The 22817-nt window shown below is 40.9% G+C and overlaps 1 long non-coding RNA gene across 1 annotated transcript in view; it reads left to right on the top strand.

The window, feature by feature from the left end:
- LOC137772925 (uncharacterized) overlaps positions 1-22817 on the top strand; it is a 104097-nt gene that overhangs the window by 76793 nt on the left and 4487 nt on the right. The gene's annotated exons all lie outside the window — the stretch shown is intronic.

A 22817-nucleotide genomic window follows, 5' to 3' on the forward strand; every position in this document is an offset into this window, starting at 1 on the left:
CTGAGGTCAGACACCTGCAGAGGCGATTTGGAAATGAGTGTGAACTAGGCTGGGATATTCCTCACCACTCAATGGAGCACAGCATAGGCTCTACCCCATGTGAGCTCAGCTGGATCTCACTCACGGCAGCACACAGGGAGATGGTTTTTTAACAGAAGGTGTTGGTCTGAAGAGAAGAATAGAATGTGTCTGTCTTCAGATTACTTTCATTCAGTAGTCCGACATTGACTGGATGGAGGAAAGAAGGAAGGGGGGGGACGGCAGTGGTCACAGATCTCTGGCTTTCAGAATAAGCAGGGGCGAAATCTACTGACCTCCATACAGGAGAGGATGCTGAAGCCAGCCCACAGGGAGCCTTTGGGTGCATTTTAAAGACTCCTCCTCTGAGTGAATTAAATAGGAAAAGGCACTTCCTCTGGGCACAAGCAGATGATAAGCATACACGCTTGGCAACGAAGAGCACATTTTTCATAAACTAGAAAAAAACGGCCCCTTCCTCTGGGCAAACAGCCCTGACACTATGCCGTGGTGAGAGGCCAGGGGAGCTGAGCACAAACTGGAATTCAGCCCTCCTCATCACCTTTGTGAGCTCATAGGCAGGGCCCTAGGTGCCAACTCTCCCTGCTCCTCCAGTTACCTGTTGGGGTGCATAAGCCTGCATTCTACACATGAAAGCATTTTCAGTTCCAGACATCAGCAGCCTTGGAAGGGAGGAGGAAGGGGTGTGGAGAGGCTGCCACCCTCTTCTTTTTTGTGATGTGTGGATACAGGTTCATGTACACACACATGCACACATGCACACTTGTGCACACGTATGCAGTCAGGGACCTGTAGGGTAGAGCTTAAGCCACTGAATGTTTCAGTAAGAATAATGGTGCCTAAAAAATAGAATAGTTGACAGATTTGGGGGAGGGGGTTCTTACTACTCACAGTTCCTGGAATTATGTGTAATTACGTCTTAGAAACCCAACAAATAATCAGTAAGTATAGAATTAAGGAATCACAGTGTGGTGAAGTTCAAGGAAGCTGATGTTACTCATAAGAGTAAATAAAGTAGAAAGTCCGGGGCCTAGGGTCACGGTGAAGAGCCCCGTGGATGATCTCTGGAGCTCCAGGCATTCAGAGAGGGCAGCTTGCAGAGACCTGATATGCATTCTCCCATTCCTCCTTCTAACAGAGCCCCAGTTTTATTTCACTTATCCATATTCCTCTGCTTTAAACAAATTTTTTTTCTCAACATCCCGTCCAGGTAGGAGTGACAGCATGACACAGTTCTGGCTAAGGGGGTGTCAGCCTAAGTCACTAAATGGACTTGCAACAGAGTTCTTTTCTGGAGCCAACTCTCTGGGCTTGGGTCCCCTTTTGCCCTTCACTATCCCATTTCTTCCTGCCAGAAACATAAACGTGGTAGTCTGAGTTCTAGCAGTCACCCTGAGAGCACTGATTCATTTACTCAACAAATACATGCTATTTTCCATGCTCGGGATTCAAGGTGAAGAAAACAGACAATGATCCCTAGCTCAAGGAGCTTACAGATCATAAACAAATAGATACGTAGTACGTCAGAATGTGGTAAGTGTCAAGGAGGAAAATAAATTAAGAAATGAGGTACTAGGTGCAGGACAGAGTCAGCCCTATAGATGATGGCTCAGGAGGCTAGAGGGAGCCAGGTTCCCATTAGGAGCCCTGTTCTCACCTTGAGAGTTATTTTAAATGCAGAAAAATTGAACCCTTAATTTGTTTATGTCACTGTTTTTCAGGTTTCTAATACTACCCTCTGAATGCCATCCCCCAGCTGATGATAATGACCCTAAAAGAAAGCTGTGTTTGGCCAGGCTCCATGAGTTTCTCAGATTTCATCCATATGAATAGGTTGTTAGCTGATGACACAAGCAGCAAGACAAGTGATAGATTCTTTTTTTTTTTTTTAATTGAAGTATACTTGATTTACAATGTTGTGCCAGATAGATTCTTGATAAAGTAACTTCTCTCATCTTCTACATACACACACGAAATACTATTGCAAAAATGTGACTTTCCACAGACCGTTTCTGAAGACTGCAGTTTCAGTAGTGGTCCTGAAGTTATTTAACCTTACAGCAGTGCATTAAATACTAATCTTCATATGAATAAAAGGTGGGAGGAGGGAGAAAGAAGGGGTGAGAGGGAGAGAAAGCGGGAGGGAGACCTGAGCCTTTGTCTCTAGCAAAGGTTGTAAACTCAGCCCCTACAGGGTCAGAGCAGGAAATGTGAATGACGTCATAGCACGCTGCGGGTGAGAAAAACACGGCTCTTGCTGTTTCTTTGTGTTCCAACTTTGGAGTAAACATGTGGGTAGAGACTAAAATTTTTCTGCTAGAGGAAAAACAGCTGCTCAAGCTAAATGATAAATGCCAATTGACATTTTCCCTCAGGGTTAGGGAAGCCAGGAGACACCGACGGAGTAGACTCTAGTGACCTGAGAGGGGCAGCTACCATCCAGCTCCATTGTTACCAGCAATGACTGTGGGCCCCTTGATACCAGATAGTCTGAATTTTTAAAATCTAGAAATCTGGATTTTTATGTGTAATCTCCCATTTTAAAATGTTTGGAGTGCATTCAATAGTTTTTACAAACATTCCGTTAGCAAATTACACGTTTCTGCAGATACTCAGGCAGCAGTCCATCAGTTTGCACCCTCTCGTATGCTGAATGGTTGGGATACGAAGCTGTTGCAAAGAAAAGTAGGGGGAAAGCAAGGAGCTGTCTGAAAGTAGGTAAGGAAGCGGGGGAGATGGAAAAGAAAAAGAAAAGACCAAAGATGGTGGAAACAAGAAACATGGATCATCAACAGAAACTGAGCTACCACGTGCTTCACGCCTGCGAGCACCCCTCCACCCAGCCCCCACTCCGTGAAGCCATTTTCTACCCCAGCCCCAAGCAGAGGAGGCCCTCCTGGGTGTCTGCACAACCTGCTCCAGCTTGACTCACTCTCTGGACAGGTCTTTAGTCCACTCTTCCTGAAGCCCGAAAGGTCATAACTTCCTGGAATTGCTGGAAAAACACTGTGCAGAAATCACAGAGTCCAGGAAAGAAAAACAGACAGCAAAATGAAAACAAATGCAGGGAGTTGAAAAGACGTTTATTTTGATCCATGTCCAGTTTTGGAAAACCTCGAAAAGAATAAAATGTCCAGGAAAAGACAAGCTGAAGGGAGGCTGGGGGAAGGAGCTAATAATATCAGATTTGAAACGCTATATGAAAAAAAAAAAATTGCGTTCATTTGTCATACAAAAGGATAAATTCCATATAGAATTTTTTTTAAGTGAAACCATATAAGTATGGGGTGTGGGGTGGAATGAGTGAATTTTCTATTACTTGGGAGTGGAGAATACTTTCATAACTATGACTAAAAATCCAGCTGCCATTGAGGGAAAAGATTGATACATTTGACCACATAAAAATTTAAAAGCAAAAACTTTTACAAGAAAAAACATTATCATAAGCAAAGTAAAATGCAAACATATCACATACGGATGGCTAACATCCTTAATATATAAAGAGCTTCTAAAAGTAGAGGGAAAAGAACCAACAACTTGAAGGGGAGCAAAATAGGCCACCCCAAAATGTGCCACTTTGGCATATGGACCATTGAGCTGAAGGCAATCAAGATCCAGCAGGCTCAGGAACAGGTTTTTACCTCTCCCTTAACTGCCTAAATAATTTAGGTAGGGGGCCAGGCCCAGAGAGAGAGCTATAACCAGAGATAGCTGTTTCATCTGAAAGACTTACCTGCTTGGCAGGCAAACATCTAATCACCAAACATCTGCTCTTCTCATCCTCCTGTGAATTACACACCTCCCCTTCAAGCCCCAGGCCCCTATCTCATTCCTTAGCTCCCGATGGCATATAAACCTCAATTGCATGACTGCCTTTGAGTTTCTTATTTTTATGGGGCTCTTATATGTCCAAAAATTTTTTCCCCTTGTTACTCTGTCTTATGTCAATTTAACTATTAGACCAGCCAAAGAGCCTAGAAGGGAAATTTTTTTCCACTCCCGCAAACTCAACTTAAAAACTGCAAGAGACATGAACAAACAGTTCCAGAAAGAAATGTAAAGGACTCCATAATGTATAAAAAGATGTTCAACCTTGCATCTAGTAAGAAAAATATAAATCAGGGCTTCCCTGGTGGCGCAGTGGTTGAGAATCCGCCTGCCAATGCAGGGGACGCGGGTTCGAGCCCTGGTCCAGGAAGATCCCACATGCCGCGGAGCAACTAAGCCCGTGTGCCACAACTACTGAGCCTGCACTCTAGAGCCCGCGAGCCACAACTACTGAAGCCCATGCGCCTAGAGCCCGTGCTCCGCAACAAGAGAAGCCACCGCAGTGAGAAGCCCGTGCACCGCAATGAAGAGTAGGCCCTGCTCGCCACAGCTAGAGAAAAGCCCGCACGCAGCAACAAAGACCCAACGCAGCCAAAAATAAATAATAATAAAAAAAAGAAAAATATAAATCAAAACTGTACTAAGGTAGTAATTTTTTACCTCTCAGATTGGCAAAAATCCAAAAGCTTGTCAACACACTTTGTTGGCAAAGCTGTGGGGAAACAGGCATTCAAGTACACTGTTAGTGGGAATGCAAAATGAGAACCACTATGAAAGGGAATTTGGTTGGCAATAGCTAGCAAAGTTACATATACATTTCCTTTTTGATCCAGCAATGTCACTTCTTGGAAGCTATCCCAAAAAATCACTGACAAAAATATGGAAAAGTGTTTGCATAAGGTTATTTATTGCAGCCCTGTTTGTAATGGCAAAAGACTAGAAACAACCCAAATGTCCAACAATAAGAGGCTGGTTAAATTAAATATGAAGTACTATGGAGCATAAAAAAAAAAAAAAGAATGAAAAAATATCGCTATATACTGCCATGGAGTGATGACCAGCATACATTTTTTTTTTTTTAATAAATTTATTTATTTATTTATTTTTGGCTGTGTTGGGTCTTCGTTTCTGTGTGAGGGCTTTCTCCAGTTCTGGCAAGCGGGGGCCACTCTTCATCGCGGCGCGCGGGCCTCTCACTGCCGCAGCCTCTCCCATTGCGGAGCACAGGCTCCAGACGCGCAGGCTCAGTAGTTGTGGCTCACGGGCCCAGCCGCTCTGCGGCATGTGGGATCTTCCCAGACCAGGGCTCGAACCCACGTGCCCGGCATTGGCAGGCAGATTCTCAACCACTGCGCCACTAGGGAAGCCCCGCCAGCATACCTTTTGAAGTAGAAAAAGCAAAGTGAAACTGTATGTAAATATCTCAACTTAAAAAATACGTTTAAAAATGAAAAGTGGGAGGAACCACATAGTATGCTACTATGTATCCAAGAACAAATAAATACATATATATTTTTTAACAATGGAAGGGTAAGCCAAAAAATTTTTTAAATAGCTACCCATGGGAAAAGGAGGAAATCGGGTGGAGGAGATAGGGATAGAAACTAGGTTTCTCTGATACACCTTGTTTTGTAGATATGAATTTAGAACTATGTAAATATTTTACAGAAGTACAAACAAAATTAACTTGGAAAAGCATTTCCTAAAAATTAAAAGCAAGATAAAACAAAAGAATCTATCTGCACAGTGATTTAGTGGTATAATCACAGAGAGAACTATTTCAAACAACTTTAAACCACAGTAACTTGACTGTATATCCATAGTGAGATATACATAATCAATTAAGGGTGACAATACTGAGACATAAAACAAATGTTGGTGTGTTTGGGGACTGAGATATTTGGTTGGGAGAAAGAACAGATGTAAGATATATGAAGTTACATAAAACACTGAGAGTCTCTATTTGGAATTAAAGGTATGAGTATAAACAAAGGATGAGATCTTTAAATATATGTGTATATATTCCTTTCCATTAGAAGGCTGTAGAAACAAGGACTAACCCAGTAACAATGAACATCTCTAGCACCCTGACTATAGTCTCTAACTGGCATTCCGATCAATAGAAACCTTGAAGAAATGTTTGGTTCTCAGCCTGGAAAAGGAAATGTACAAGATGTGCTTGGATATCTCGTCATATCAGAAATTCAGAGACTATCAAAAGCTCTTAAGACTACATCAAAAGGAGGTGATGTTGCCAAAGATGGGACAATTTAAGCATTCATAAGAATAATAACTACAATGGGCTACAGTGAACTAAAGTACATCAAATATGTTTAAACCCGTGACTTTATAATGATTTTTTTTAATTGGTCACTTTTGGAGGGTTCTAGGTAGCAAACTCAATAATTTGAAAACTGCTAATAAAGAGAAATCAACATTTATCCTGCCTTTCCTGTAGGAGCCATACCTGACCATGTGGTTGATGAGGGAATTTCTCTTACAGAAGTAATCCAGTAGTAAATGAGCAGAATGATGGAATTTCAATATCACCATTTTGCAACCCCTAATGAAATCATGGATTAGTCAATAATGACTAAGGACTGATAACATCACCAAAAGAGAGACAAGCAGACATTGTGCACATTCTGTTGGAAGTTCACAGCACTCTCTGAGAAGGAGTCCTGCAAATATAAACACTGAACCAGGAAATTACCAATGAAATTACCAATTTACAGGGAATTCATTGGACAGAGGAGCGTGTTGCATAGCACCTCAAGCATATAATCAAACAAAGCCAGACTGTGAGAGACTCTACAGGAAACCACGCCCTACACACATGCGCACACACAGTTTCCTCGACAAATACATTTCAAGGGGAAAAGAAAAGTGGAATGGGAAAGAGAAGCTACACGTTAAAAGAAACATAAGAAAAAAATATCGACAAATATAATGTATGGACTTTATTTTAATCCTGATTCAGAAAAAGTAAACTCATAAAAAGGATATGAGACACTTGAGGGAATCTGAAAAACAAATCTGAGGCTCCTAGATTCCAGGCTATTTTCCCACTGGCCTGAGCCTGGGCATTGCTGCTATTATAAGTAAAAACCACTTCAGAGCCCAGAACCACGGGGTTGGGACAACTCCTCCAGTTGGCTCTTTATGTGTCAGAAGAGTCTAACGGACAAGGCCACCTCTCCCATTCTCTCCCAGCCCCGCAGACTTCCCTGCTCCCAGGCCAACCCACCGCAGAGGGTAGAACATTCAACTACTCAGAATGAGGCTCCAGGCAGGCGATTTTGTTGAGGTGCTTCTCATTCAGGCTCTTGCCCATCTGGAGCACAGCTTTTGACATCATTCAGGATGTGCCAAACGAACGAGTTCTGCTTGTGTGCAGTGAGTTGATGTCCCTGATCCCGACTGGGCCTGCGATTTGGGAAGGGAGGTGGTTGTGATGCTCCATCAAATACCACCACCAGCCACACCACGGACGGGAGTAACTGGAAACTATGCAATGTGGGATTCCATTTCGAAAAAGGTAAACCCTGTCCCCAGGGCCTGTATGTTCTTAAGTCAAGAGACCTGGGAATTAGCCACTATCCCTATCTATTACTACACCTACACTTGAGGTCCTTCAGCTCCGAGCTCTTTAACCCTAGATGTGATGTGGAGAGGACGCTCATTATTTCAGGGGAGAGAAGAACTTTTAAGGTAAACAAAAGGACACCAAGAAGGGCGAGAAATGAACAAGTCAGGAAGTGTTGCTGACACATGAAGCCAACAGTGCTACAACTGCTAAGTAGATAATAATAATTTAATATTTATTGAGTTCTTACTACCTGCCATGTGCTGGACTAGGTCCTTTTCTCTTTTTTAAAAAATTTTACTGAAGTATAGTTGATTTATAATGTTGTGTTAATTTCTTCTGTACAGCAACGTGATTCAGTGATATATATACAACTGAATATATATATATATTCTTTTTCATATTCTTTTCCATTATGGTTTATCACAGGATATTGAATATAGTTCCTTGTGCTATACAGTAGGACCTTGTTGTTTATCCATCCTATATATAATAGTTTGCTTCTGCTAATCCCAAACTCCCAGTCCTTCCCTCTCCCTTCCCCCAACCCCTGGCAACCACAAGTCGGTTCTCTATATCTGTGAGTCTGTTTCTGTCTCGTAGATATGTTCATTTGTGTCATATTTTAGATTCCAAATATAAGTGATATCATATGGTATTTGTCTTTCTCTTTCTGACTGACTTTGCTTAGTATGATAATCTCTAGGTTCATCCATGTTGCGGCAAATGGCATTATTTCATTCTTTCTTATGGCTGAGTAATATTCCGTTGTGTACATATACCACATCGTCTTTATCCATTCCTCTGTCGATGGACAGGTAGGTTGTTTCCATGTCTTGGCTATTGTAAATAGTGCCACTATGAACACGAGGGTGCATGTATCTTTTCAAATTATAGTTTTGTCTGGATATATGGCCAGCAGTGGGATTGCTGGATCATATGGCAACTCTGGGCTAGGTCCTTTTCATGCATCATCCCTTTTCATATGCTCAAAAACCTAATAGGTAATGCTCTCAACCTCCTGCTCTCAAGGGCAACCTCACTCCCTCTTCTCAGGAACACATACATCTCTTGCCTATTTCCTATTTCAACAACTGGCAGTTATACGGAACAGCTGCAGTTTCATACGTGTAGCAAAGATGCTGGAGGGGCAGTCTCAGTTCAACTTGGGGGGTCTGAGGTCACTGGAGGGCGAAAGACCTCCATGACACCATCAACAAAGCTTCTTCCATGCAATGTTTAAACAGAGGCCTATCTAAAGAAATTTGTCATCTTTGCAAAAACTGTCCAAAAAATGCCAAGCTCTTCCAGTCAGGGCTTTGTCTTTGACGTGAGCAATGGAAAGCCATTGCTCCCTTCACAGCGAGTCATCTGGCCATCCACTATTTTGGATCCTTTTCCAGGAAATCCAGCTGAACAAAGGCTGTTGGACTTCTTACAGTTTTATCATAAGTAAATGAGACTGAAAGTTGGGCAAGAAGTCACAATGTAATTGGTGATTATAGAGCCATTGCATTTTTTTCCATCATCTCCTAACAAGGGTCATGCCCTGAAGATTCAATAATGACATAATGATAATGACAGAAAAGGGAGAGGAATTTACACAAGAGGCAAAGATGCACAGTATGTTACATGGGTTCTGTCTCTCCTCAGTGAAGGAGCAACATTTGAATTGTGTTCCTATTAATTTGTCCCCCCAAAACCACCAAAACATAATTAACAATAGGGCTTAACTCTATAGCTATAATACAACTAATCATATCTAGAATTATTTCAGTGAATCAATGAAGCAATAATGGAGCACTTGGCTTTATTACTTGTTTGTGTTTCCTCGATATGGATATTCAGCCCAGTAAACACGAGGCATCTGCAAATTTGACATTCCGGCTGCTTCAGTTGTCGGTGAAGACCCCTGATGTGTGGGAACATACAGTTTTGCTGAGGCACGGGCAAGAATGGTGCTGCCCAGCTGGGGGTGGGAGATGAGAGCTGACCACCCAGCTTCCCAAAGCAGCTTTGTGTTTCTCAGCAAGCGGTCGAGTAGGCAGAAACCTACCAGAAAAAAAACTGTTCTAAAAACTCGGTTTCTGGGAATACCCTGGCAGTCCAGTGGTTAGGACTTGGTGCTCTCACTGCCAGGGACCTGGGTTCAATCCCTGGTTGGGGAACTAAGATCCCACATGCTGCGAGGTGCGGCCAAAAACCAAACAAACAAAATAGAAAAACAAAAACAAAACAAAAAACTTTGTTTCTTTGCATAAATTGCCTCCACCTCCCCGCAAGAAAAATCCAGTCATTAACACTGGTGATGGACGTAATGAAAATGTGAAGAGTTGTGAAAAAGTAATGGTTTTTAGGAATTGTAATTTGCGGTAAATTAAAGATGGGTGTTTTGATCTTGATGGCAGTTCAGCTTTCTTAATCCACAATAAATGTGGCTCTTTGAAAAGAGACTTGAGAGACCATTTCAGGAAATGTTTTCAGGAAGCTCAAAAATTTCTCACAGAGTTAAGATACAAAGTGAAAGTAAGAACAGTGGTTAACTTGTGGTAAGAGAATACAGCAGGAAGCAGCAGCCTCTCCACGTAAATGTGATTAAGAAAGTCCCAGAAAATCTGGATAAATACTTATGGATCATCTAATTTGGAGATACACAAAGATCTCTGTAAAGTCCAAAAGGGTCTGCTCTCCTTTCTGTAAGCATGGCCAATGGATGAATACACATCAATCTCCCTTTCATTTCAGTATCCCTCACCCAAAACTTGCTACAAATGTGCCTTGGAGGTTGAAAAATTATGAACTCCCTGAAACAAGATTGTCTTGTGGGGAGGGAGGTTGGTGAAGCAGCCAGCATGCCTAGCGTAGCAGCCCCTCCCCAGTAGGAAAGGCTTCTGATTTATCTTCCAAGGGCTCATCCTCTTTCTACACAGATATTATCTAGCACTGCATACCCATCCTCCCTTCCCTTCCTACTTGATTTATTATTTTACTCTTGTTTAACGATATCCAGATTTATCATGTTTATGTCTCATAACTATCAAAGTCCTTTTGGATATGAGCTTGGTGTATATAAATAATAACAGTGACTACCAAGTATTATAGTTATTAATTATATTAATAGTTGTCATTATACCATACTATATATAAAATATATACTATACTATAATATATATACTATATATGATCTATAGTATAATATCTATAATAGTTATACTATAGTAACAGTTATATAGTATTAATGTTATAATATACTATAACATTCCAATTCATATACATCGTCTTTTATCCTTACAATGTTGGAAGATAGAATTTACATAAAACAAGGCACCAGAGTGGCAGGCAACCAGCTCATGTTGTCATAGCTAGTAAGTGGTAGATTCAGGGTTCAAACTCAAGTGGCAAGGAATCTATGTCAGGACTTGTTCTATTATTAAGTTGCCTCTAATGGTGCATCTCATTAGTATCCCTCTCTGACCTATCATTAATCAGACAGAGCATCAGCAGTTTTATAAAAGCTGTTTACTAAGCTGAGCTAAAGCAGGGTTAACTACACATACACACACACACACACACACTCCCTTTATTCAGTTAGATTCCTTCATCCTCTCAACCAAAGGTATCCATGCCTAGTCCATGCCAGACACGGGCACTAGTACACAAGTCAGGCATGGTCCCTGCCCTCTGGAGCTTCCATTTTCAGTCCTACTAATTCCTCAGGTATATCTTAAATGATATCCTCTTCAGTAGGCATCCCTTGTCACCCCAGACTTAATTAGGTACCTCATGGTACTTTTCCTGGACTTTTCCTTCATAACACCTGTCTCCCTTTAATTACTTGTTCACTGTCTTTCATCCCTCTGTCCTGTGACCTCCATGGGGGCGAGATGGCTGTCCTGTTCCTGCTCTATCCAGTAGCACTGGGCACCTAAGAGAAACTTAGTAAATATTTGTTGAATGAATGGATGTGAACAAGCAGTGGGAGCAGGCTCTCTCAGAGGTTAGGGAAGGTGGTGCACCAGCCAGTAGTTAGCTGACTATCAGTTTCCATGGGTGCCAACCTCTCCTTAACAGAAACTAGTAGTCTCCCTCCCAACGCACACCCTTTCCGGTGTCCACCTTGCCAGTGAGGTCTGCCCAGACCCGCCTTGCCTGGGAGCTGTACCAGCAGGTGGAAGCCTGTCCTGCAGAAAGGACTAATTAATCCTAACTGTCACATCGGTCTCACAGCTCTTGCCCTGTGCACACCCATCCAATCTGGGTGTCCCTTTGATCACAATCTCTAGTCCTGGGTTGAACCTCAAGAGAGTCAACAACACCTGGAATGAATGACTACACCCTCACTCCACCCCTGGCTATGTGGGGATTACCTGGAGACCGTGGCTTTCTTTTTTTTTTTTTTTTTTGGATTTTTTTTTTTATATTAATCAGTCATCAATTTTATACACATCACTGTATACATGTCAATCCCAATCGCCCAATTCAGCACACCACCATCCCCACCCCACTGCAGTTTTCCCCCCTTGGTGTCCATACGTTTGTTCTCTACATCTGTGTCTCAACTTCTGCCCTGCAACCTGGTTCATCTGTACCATTTTTCTAGGTTCCACATACATGCGTTAATATACGATATTTGTTTTTCTCTTTCTGACTTACTTCACTCTGTATGACAGTCTCTAGATCCATCCACGTCTCAACAAATGACTCAATTTCGTTCCTTTTTATGGCTGAGTAATATTCCATTGTATACAGGTACCACAACTTCTTTATCCATTCGTCTGTCGACGGGCATCTAGGTTGCTTCCATGACCTGCCTATTGTAAATAGTGCTGCAATGAACATTCGGGTGCATGTGTCTTTTTGAATTACGGTTTTCTCTGGGTATATGCCCAGTAGTGGGATTGCTGGGTCATATGGTAATTCTAGTTTTAGTTTTTTAAGGAACCTCCATATTGTTCTCCATAGTGGCTGTATCAATTTACATTCCCACCAACAGTGCAAGAGGGTTCCCTTTTCTCCACACTCTCTCTAGCATTTGTTGTTTGTAGATTTTCTGATGATGCCCATTCTAACTGGTGTGAGGTGATACCTCATTGTAGTTTTGATTTGCATTTCTCTAATAATTAGTGATGTTGAGCATCTTTTCATGTGCTTCATTACCGTCTGTATGTCTTCTTTGGAGAAATGTCTATGTAGGTCTTCTGCCCATTTTTGGATTGGGGTGTTTGTTTCTTTACTATTGAGCTGCATGAGCTGTTTATATATTTTGGAGATTAATCCTTTGTCCGTTGATTCGTTTGCAAATATTTTCTCCCATTCTGAGGGTTGTCTTTTCGTCTTGTTTATGGTTTCCTTTGCTGTGCAAAAGCTTTGAAGTTTCATTAGGTCCCATTTGTTTATTTGTGTTTTTATTTTCATTACTCTAGGAGGTGGATCAAAAAAGATCTTGCTGTGATTTATGTCAAAGAGTCTTCTTCCTATGTTTTCCTCTAAGAGTTTTATAGTGTCCAGTCTTACATTTAGGTCTCTAATCCATTTTGAGTTTATTTCTGTGTATGGTGTTAGGGAGTATTCTAATTTCATTCTTTTACATGTAGCTGTCCAGTTTTCCCAGCACCAGTTATTGAAGAGACTGTCTTTTCTCCATTGTATATCTTTGCCTCCTTTGTCATAGATTAGTTGACCATAGGTGCGTGGGTTTATCTCTGGGCTTTCTATCTTGTTCCATTGATCTATGTTTCTGTTTTTGTGCCAGTACCATATTGTCTTGATTACTGTAGCTTTGTAGTATAGTCTGAAGTCAGGGAGTCTGATTCCTCCAGCTCCGTTTTTTTTCCTCAAGACTGCTTTGGCTATTCGGGGTCTTTTGTGTCTCCATACAAATTTTAAGATGATTTGTTCTAGTTCTGTAAAAAATGCCATTGGTAATTTGATAGGGATTGCATTGAATCTGTAGATTGCTTTTGGTGGTATAGTCATTTTCACAATGTTGATTCTTCCAATCCAAGAACATGGTATATCTCTCCATCTGTTGGTATCATCTTTAATTTCTTTCATCAGTGTCTTATAGTTTTCTGCATACAGGTCTTTTGTCTCCCTAGGTAGGTTTATTCCTAGGTATTTTATTCTTTTTGTTGCAATGGTAAATGGGAGTGTTTCCATAATTTCTCTTTCAGATTTTTCATCATTAGTGTATAGGAATGCAAGAGATTTCTGTGCATTAATTTTGTATCCTGCAACTTTACCATATTCATTAATTAGCTCTAGTAGTTTTCTGATGGCAGTTTTAGGATTCTCTATATATAGTATCATGTCATCTGCAAACAGTGACAGTTTTACTTCTGCTTTTCCAATTTGTATTCCTTTTATTTCTTTTTCTTCTCTGATTGCCGTGGCTAGGACTTCCAAAACTATGTTGAACAATAGTGGTGAGAGTGGACATCCTTGTCTCATTCCTGATCTTAGAGGAAATGCTTTCAGTTTTTCACCATTGAGAATGATGTTTGCTGTGGGTTTGTCATATATGGCCTTTATTATGTTGAGGTAGGTTCCCTCTATGCCCACTTTCTGGAGAGTTTTTATCATAAATGGGTGTTGAATTTTGTCAAAAGCTTTTTCTGCATCTATTGAGATGATCATACAGTTTTTATTCTTCAGTTTGTTAATATGGTGTATCACATTGATTGATTTGCGTATATTGAAGAATCCTTGCATCCCTGGGATAAATCCCACTTGATCGTGGTGTATGATCCTTTTAATGTATTGTTGGATTCTGTTTGCTAGTATTTTGTTGAGGATTTTTGCATCTATATTCGTCAGTGATATTGGTCTGTAATTTTCTTTCATTGTAGTGTCTTTGTCTGGTTTTGGTATCAGGGTGATGGTGGCCTCATAGAATGAGTTTGGGAGTGTTCCTTGCTCTGCAATTTTTTGGAAGAGTTTGAGAAGGATAGGTGTTAGCTCTTCTCTAAATGTTTGATAGAATTCACCTGTGAAGCCATCTGGTCCTGGACTTTTGTTTGTTGGAAGATTTTTAATCACAGTTTCAATTTCATTACTTGTGATTGGTCTGTTCATATTTTCTGTTTCTTCCTGGTTCAGTCTTGGAAGTTTATACCTTTCTAAGAATTTGCCCATTTCTTCCAGGTTGTCCATTTTATTGGCATAGAGTTGTTTGTAGTAGTCTCTTAGGATGCTTTGTATTTCTGCGGTGTCTGTTGTAACTTCTCCTTTTTCATTTCTGATTTTATTGATTTGAGTCCTCTCCCTCTTCTTCTTGATGAGTCTGGCTAATGGCTTATCAATTTTGTTTATCTTCTCAAAGAACCAGCTTTGAGTTTTATTGATCTTTGCTATTGTTTTCTTTGTTTCTATTTCATTTATTTCTGCTCTGATCTTTATGATTTCTTTCCTTCTGCTAACTTTGGGTTTTGTTTGTTCTTCTTTCTCTAGTTTCTTTAGGTGTAAGGTTAGACTGTTTACTTGAGATTTTTCTTGTTTCTTTAGGTAGGCTTGTATAGCTATAAACTTCCCTCTTAGAACTGCTTTTGCTGCATCCCATAGGTTTTGGGTCGTCGTGTTTTCATTGTCATTTGTCTCTAGGTGTTTTTTGATTTCCTCTTTGATTTCTTCAGTGATCTCTTGGTTATTTAGTAACGTATTGTTTAGCCTCCATGTGTTTGTGTTTTTTACGTTTTTTTCCCTGTAATTCATTTCTAATCTCATAGTGTTGTGGTCAGAAAAGATGCTTGATATGATTTCAATTTTCTTAAATTTACTGAGGCTTGATTTGTGACCCAAGATGTGATCTATCCTGGAGAATGTTCCATACGCACTTGAGAAGAAAGTGTAATCTGCTCTTTTTGGATGAAATGTCCTATAAATATCAATTAAATCTATCTGGTCTATTGTGTCATTTAAAGCTTCTGTTTCCTTATTTATTTTCATTTTGGATGATCTGTCCATTGGTGTAAGTGAGGTGTTAAAGTCCCCCACTATTATTGTTTTACTGTCGATTTCCTCTTTTATAGCTGTTAGCAGTTGCCTTGTGTATTGAGGTGCTCCTATGTTGGGTGCATATATATTTATTTATTTATTTATTTATTTTTTTAATTCACGTTCTTTTATTTATTTATTTATTTATTTATGGCTGTGTTGGGTCTTCGTTTCTGTGCGAGGGCTTTCTCTAGTTGTGGCAAGTGGGGACCACTCTTCATCGCGGTGCGCGGGCCTCTCACCATCGCGGCCTCTCTTGTTGCGGAGCACAGACTCCAGATGCGCAGGCTCAGTAATTGTGGCTCACGGGCCCAGTTGCTCCGTGGCATGTGGGATCTTCCCAGACCAGGGCTCGAACCCGTGTCCCCTGCATTGGCAGGCAGATTCTCAACCACTGCGCCACCAGGGAAGCCCTATATTTATAATTGTTATATCTTCGTCTTGGATTGATCCCTTGATCATTATGCAGTGTCCTTCCTTGTCTCTTGTAACATTCTTTATTTTAAAGTCTATTTTATCTGATAAGAGTATAGCTACTCCAGCTTTCTTTTGATTTCCATTTGCATGGAATATCTTTTTCCATCCTCTCACTTTCAGTCTGTATGTGTCCCTAGGTCTAAAGTGGGTCTCCTGTAGACAGCATATATATGGGTCTTGTTTTTGTATCCATTCAGCAAGCCTGTGTCTTTTGGTTGGAGCATTTAATCCATTCACCTTTAAGGTAATTATCGGTATGTATGTTCCTATGACCATTTTCTTAATTGTTTTGGGTTTGTTTTTGTAGGTCCTTTTCTTCTCTTGTGTTTCCCACTTAGAGAAGTTCCTTTAGCATTTGCTGTAGAGCTGGTTTGGTGGTGCTGAATTCTCTTAGGTTTTGCTTGTCTGTAAAGCTTTTGATTTCTCCATCAAATCTAAATGAGATCCTTGCCGGGTAGAGTAATCTTGGTTGTAGGTTCTTCCCTTTCATCACTTTAAGTATATCATGCCACTCCCTTCTGGCTTGTAGAGTTTCTACTGAGAAATCAGCTGTTAACCTTATGGGAGTTCCCTTGTATGTTATTTGTCGTTTTTCCCTTGCTGCTTTCAATAATTTTTCTTTGTCTTTAATTTTTGCCATTTTGATTACTATGTGTCTCGGCGTGTTTCTCCTTGGGTTTATCCTGTATGGGACTCTCTGTGCTTCCTGGACTTGGGTGGCTATTTCCTTTCCCATGTTAGGGAGGTTTTCGACTATAATCTCTGCAAATATTTTCTCTGGTCCTTTCTCTCTTCTCCTTCTGGGACCCCTATAATGCGAATGTTGTTGCATTTAATGTTGTCCCAGAGGTCTCTTAGGCTGTCTTCATTTCTTTTCATTCTTTTTTCTTTAGTCTGTCCCGCAGCAGTGAATTCCACCATTCTGTCTTCCAGGTCACTTATCCGTTCTTCTGCCTCAGTTATTCTGCTATTGATTCCGTCTAGTGTAGTTTTCATTTCAATTATTGTATTGGTCATCTCTGTTTGTTTGTTCTTTAATTCTTCTAGGTCTTTGTTAATCATTTCTTGCATCTTCTCAATCTTTGCCTCCATTCTTATTCCGAGGTCCTGGATCATCTTCACTATCATTATTCTGAATTCTTTTTCTGGAAGGTTGCCTATCTCCACTTCATTTAGTTGTTTTTCTGGGGTTTTTTCTTGTTCCTTCATCTGGTATATAGCCCTCTGCCTTTTCATCTTGTCTATCTTTCTGTGAATGTGGTTTTTGTTCCATGGGCTGCAGGATTGTAGTTTTTCTTTGAGACCGTGGCTTTCTGTGCCCTGTAGGATTAGGTCACACACCTGGCAGTAACGTGGTCTCTAAAAGAGATAGACATTCTGGCATCAGGCAGGCATAGGTGAGGGGGGGCCTCAGAGTGGGACTTGGAACTCCGAAAGGGAGACTTGAGCAGGCAGGGGTGGGAACTTCCATGTTTCTCTCAAGACTCAGGGAATTTCTTTGAGTGGGAGGCAGCAAGTCAGGAGCCAGGAAGGAGCAATCCCTGCCATCGGCTGTGGGCTGAAGATAAATCAGCTGCATCTGTCTTGTCAACCAGATTATCGGGTTACCTTCTGCTCAATTCTTTGCTTTCCCTTCTCTTACTTAACTCTAAGCCTTTAGGGGAGTCCTATTTAATTGTTCCAGGTCTCTGCAGTGCTGATTACTTCAGCTGTGGTTGTTCATAAGCATATAAAGGGACAGGGACAGGGGGACCTCTGGGATGTGGCAGGGCTGGGAAGTCCCTTCCTCTCCCCATGGAGATGCTCCCTTCCACTGCCTCCCCTCAGAGGATGTACCTCATCTTATTACGGGAGGTGGCTGTTTCTTTGCAGCATCTGAACCAGCTGAGGAAGTCCCCTGACTCGAGCCCTCACATGGAGAGAGTCCTCAAATAGTAGCCCAAAGCACCCAGAGCGGGCACTGGAGATACAGTTCCCTGGTGCTTAGTGATATTCTGCTCATCACAGATCTCTGTAACCCTGGGTAATCTGGGGGGCCTGCCAGAGGAAGGTCACTGCTGGGCAGGCAAAATGATCCCACTGTAGTCTCATGGTCAGGAATATAGTTCATCAATTGCCTCCTACCCAAGGCCTCATCTCAAGGCTCAAAGTCATCTTTCCTTCCACAGAAGAGATCTCCCCTCCTCTGTGTTGTGTAGAGCCCCCCCACTCTCAATCCAGGGCCCTTTTCTAGTTTCTGGATGAAATGGATCTCCTCTTCCACTGCTCTGAAAGAAAATGACTCTTAATGACAAGCTACAACCCCTCCCCCCAAATCCATGTGACTATAAACAGTGGTACTTTGTGGTGATCATTTTGTAATGTATAAAAATATTGAATCCCTACGTTGGTTCACCTGAAATTAATATAATGTTGTAAGTCAATTATACTTCATTTTTTTAAAGTATAATGAATAAAAAATAAATAAATAAAAGTAAAGTTACAGCTTCAGTTAAAAAAAAAAAGTGGTACTTTGCCCACATGTGAATAACCAATATTCTACAATAGTCTACCAATATTCTATAAATACAGATATTTCTCTCTCCCATGTGCCCACACTTCCTCATTTTCCAACCCATCGTCAATCCTTCCTCAGTCTGCCCCTGAAATTTGTGACCACTGAGGGCAGACCCTGTTGTCCTCAGCCCTCAGTCTGGGCCTCAAAGTTAATGCTCTGTTAGGGAAAGGAGAGTTCGGTTACATCGGTGTGCTGGTAAATCCGTATGGCGGGCTTGGGGTGGGGGGGAAATCCCTGATTTGTAGGGGTTACCAGTTTCCACAGTGTAAACGCTCCCTCCTACCATGACTGATTTCCAACTATCAACAGTTTCACAACCAGCTTGGAAAATTCCTAAATATTTAACAATTACTCTCACTAGCCAGTCTGAGCTGGCTCCAGCATACCACCAATTCAGGAGGATTCCCAGAGCGTCTCTGGGCCCCTAAGATGTCTTGACAAAGTGAAGTGAAGGGAAAGAGGGGCCCTCGTGTGCCATCTCTACCCACTGGCTCCCTTGGCTCAGAGCCCTGGAAAGAGAATGACTTTAGGGAGTCAGGAGACGTCTGGGTTCGAATCCTTGTGTGACTTAGGGCAAGTTTCAGCTTCCAACTCTGCAAATTAGCATTGATAAAACCTACCTGTAGGATTGCTTTGAGGGTGAAATGAAATGCCTAAATAAAATGCTTAGTATATAGCAAGTCTCAATAAATGTTCTTTCTTTTGCCCCCCCATCTTTGTCTTAATTTTTCCTGTACTAGTTCAAATAATTATTTTTCAAAGGGTCCAACAGGGGGAGCTCAAACTCAACACTGTCAGGGTGGGCGCTGGTAATTCAACCCAACTCTCATCCCAGTTTAGAGCTAAACTTCGGAAACTTTGAAGGGCACAGCTCTTTCTCTCTCTTTAGGGCTCTCCCTTGTCCCCATCCCAAAAGATGTGAGTCCATCTAAATGTTCCATAACTGGTGCTTATGCCGCCTGGCTTCATTCTCCTCTAAGACGGCAAGGTACACCCAGAATCAGAAACCACATTCCACAAAGGGGGCGCCATGTCAGGACCAGAACAAGGACACTGGGCTTCCCTAAGGCTGTGCTTCACACAGTCCAGAGCACTCAAAGCTTCCCGCGCACCCAACATGCCTCCCACGTCAAAGCAGGTCCCATAATATACAATTAACCAATCACTCATGAGGATTTATGTTAACACTGTGCAGCAGGAGGCTGTAGTTAGATATCTAGAAAAACGACTGTAGAAGGAAGTGGAGTCTTTGGCTCTGTGGCTGGGGGAAGGGAGGCAGAGGCAGAAGGGACATGAGGCTTGCTAGATTTGAGAAGTTTGGCTGCTCACAAACAGTGGAATTATTGGAATGCTACAGGGAGAGGCAGCAAAGGAAACTTTGAGAAAATCTGGTTTCTTGTGATAAAGAGCTTTTGGTAACCTGAGAAAGTTTCAGAAACTTAGACAAACGAAATCGCTTCATTTGAAATGAATGAAAAGCCTTGGGTTTGAACAGTGTGTGGCCACTTTCCAGCTGACCGACCTATACAAGTTATTTAACCTCTCTGAGATTCAATCACTCATATATTTATTCACTCAGCCTATTATTTATTGAGCATCTTGTATGTATCAGGTATGGGGTTAAGTGAATCCTGAGGAGACAATGGTGGCCAAAACCAGGCACTGTTCTTTTTCTCATGGAGCTTGCAATTTATTCATCTGTAAAAAGGCATACTGGGAATTCCCTGGCTGTCCAGTGGTTAGGACTCTGTGCTCTCACTGCCGAGGACCCAGATTCAATCCCTGGTCAGGGAATTAAGATCCCACAAGCCATGCAGCTCGGCCAAACAAAACAAAACAAAACACAAAAGGCATACTAATGCTGGGACAACTGGATATCCACATGCAAAAGAATGAAGTTGGATCCCTATCTCACACCATATAAGAAAATTAACTCAGAATGGATGAAAGACCTAAATGTGAAACCAAATCTGTTAAGTTCCTGGAAGAAAACAGGCTCAAATCTTTGTGACTGTGGATTAGGTAATGGTTTCTTGGCTATGAAACCAAATGCACAAGTAACAAAAGAAAAAATAGATAAATTGGACTTCATCAAAATTTAAAACTTTTGTGCTTCGAAGGACACCATCAAGAAAGTGAAAAGAGGGACCTCCCTGGTGGTCCAGTGGTTGAGACTCCATGGTCCCATTGCAGGGGGCCCAGGTTCAATCCCTGGTCAGGGAACTAGATCATGCATGCCGCAACTAAAGATCCCGCATGCCGCAACTAAAGATCCCGCATGCCACAATGAAGATCCCACACACGGCAGCGAAGATCCCGCATGCTGCAACACAGCCAAATAAATAAATAAATAAACAAATAAATATTAAAAAAAAGAAAGAAAGTGAAAAGATGCCAAGATATGGAAGCAACCTAAGTGTCCATCAACAGATGAATGGATAAAGAAGATATGGTATATATATGCAACGGAATATTACTCAGCCATAAAAAGAGTGAAATTTTGCCATTTACAGCAACATGGATGGACTTGGAGGGCATTATGCTAAGTGAAATAAGTCAGACAGAGAAAGACAAATACTGTACGATATCACATGTGAAATCTAAAAAATACAACAAACTAGTGACTATAACAAAAAAAGAAGCAGACTCACAGATATAGAGAACAAACTAGTGGTTACCCATTGGGAGAGGAAGTGGGGAGAGGCAATATAGGGGTAGGGGATTAGGAGGTACACACTATTATGTATAAAATAAGCTACAAAGATATATTGTACAGCACAGGGCACATAGCCAATATTTTATAATAACTATAAATGGAATATAACCTTTAAAAAAAAGTGAAAAGATGACCCTCAGAATGGGATGAAATACTGGTAAGTCATTAACCTGTTAAGGGGCTTGTATCTAGTAGAATATACAAAGAATTCTTACAACTCAATAATAAAAAGACAAACCAATTTAAAAATAGGCAAAGGATCTGTATAAACATTTATCCAAAGATATACAAATGGCCAATAAGCACATAAAAAGATTCTCAACATCATTAGCCATCAGAGAAATGCATATATAAACCACAATGAAATACCACTTCATACCCACTAAAATGGTTAGAATCAAAAAACAGATCAGAGAAATTGGAACCCTCATACACTGCTGGTGGGAATGTCAATGGTGTAGTCACTTTAAAAAACAGCCTTGGCAGTTCCTCAAAAGTTTAAACAGAGTTTCCATATGATGAGAAATTCCAGTCCTAGATACATATCCAAGAGAAATGAAAACATGTATCCACACACATCCTTGTTCATAAATATTCCTACCAGCATTATTCATAATAGCCAAAACAGAAACAACGTGAATGTCCATCAACTGATGAATGAATAAATAAATTGTTCTACATATATCCACACAATGGAATAACATTAGGCAATAAAGAAAAATAGACTGCTGATACTTGCTACAATGTGGATGAACCTCGAAAACATTATGCTAAGTGAAAGAAGCCAGATACCAAAGGCCATATATTGTATGATTTCACTTACATGAAGTGTCCAGATTAGACCAATCTATAGAGATAAAAAGTTGATTAGTGGTTGTCTAGGACTGAAGAGGTGAGGAATTGAGGGGAAATTGGGAGTGATTATTAGTGGCTTTAGGATTTCTTTTGACGGTGATGAAAATGTTCTAAAATCTATTGTAGTGTTGGTTACACAACTCCATGAACATGCTAAAAACCATTCAGTTGTTTACTTTAAAATGGCGAATTGTATGATATATGAATTATATCTCAATACAGCTATTATTAAAAATAAAGGCATAACTTGAACAGATATGTATACATACACATTCATAGCAACATTATTCACAATAGCCAAAAGGTAAAAGCAACCCAAGTGTCCATCGATGGATGAATGGATAAACAAAGCGTGGTATATACATACAATGGAATATTATTCAGCCTTAAAAAGGAAGAAAATTCTGACACCTGCTACAACATGAATGAACCTCAGAGACATTATGCTAAGTGAAATAAAAGCCAGTCACAAAATGATAAATACTAAATGATTCTACTTATATGAGGTACCTAGAGTAGTTAAATTCATAGAAACGAAGCAGAATGGTGGTTGCCAGGGGGTGGTGGGAGGGATGAATGGGAAGATACTGCTTACTGCATACAGAGTTTCAGTTGGGGAAGATGTAAAAGCTCTGGAGATGGATGGTGGTGGTGGCTGTACAACAGTGTGAATGTACCTGATACCACTGAACTGGATACTTAAAATGGTTAAAATGGTAAAATTTCCCCTTATCTAGTTATTTTCATGAGACCAGGTGTATGTATGT

This window comes from Eschrichtius robustus, chromosome 12 (genome assembly GCF_028021215.1).
Source record: "Eschrichtius robustus isolate mEscRob2 chromosome 12, mEscRob2.pri, whole genome shotgun sequence".
In the NCBI taxonomy this organism is placed as follows: Eukaryota; Metazoa; Chordata; class Mammalia; order Artiodactyla; family Eschrichtiidae; genus Eschrichtius; species Eschrichtius robustus.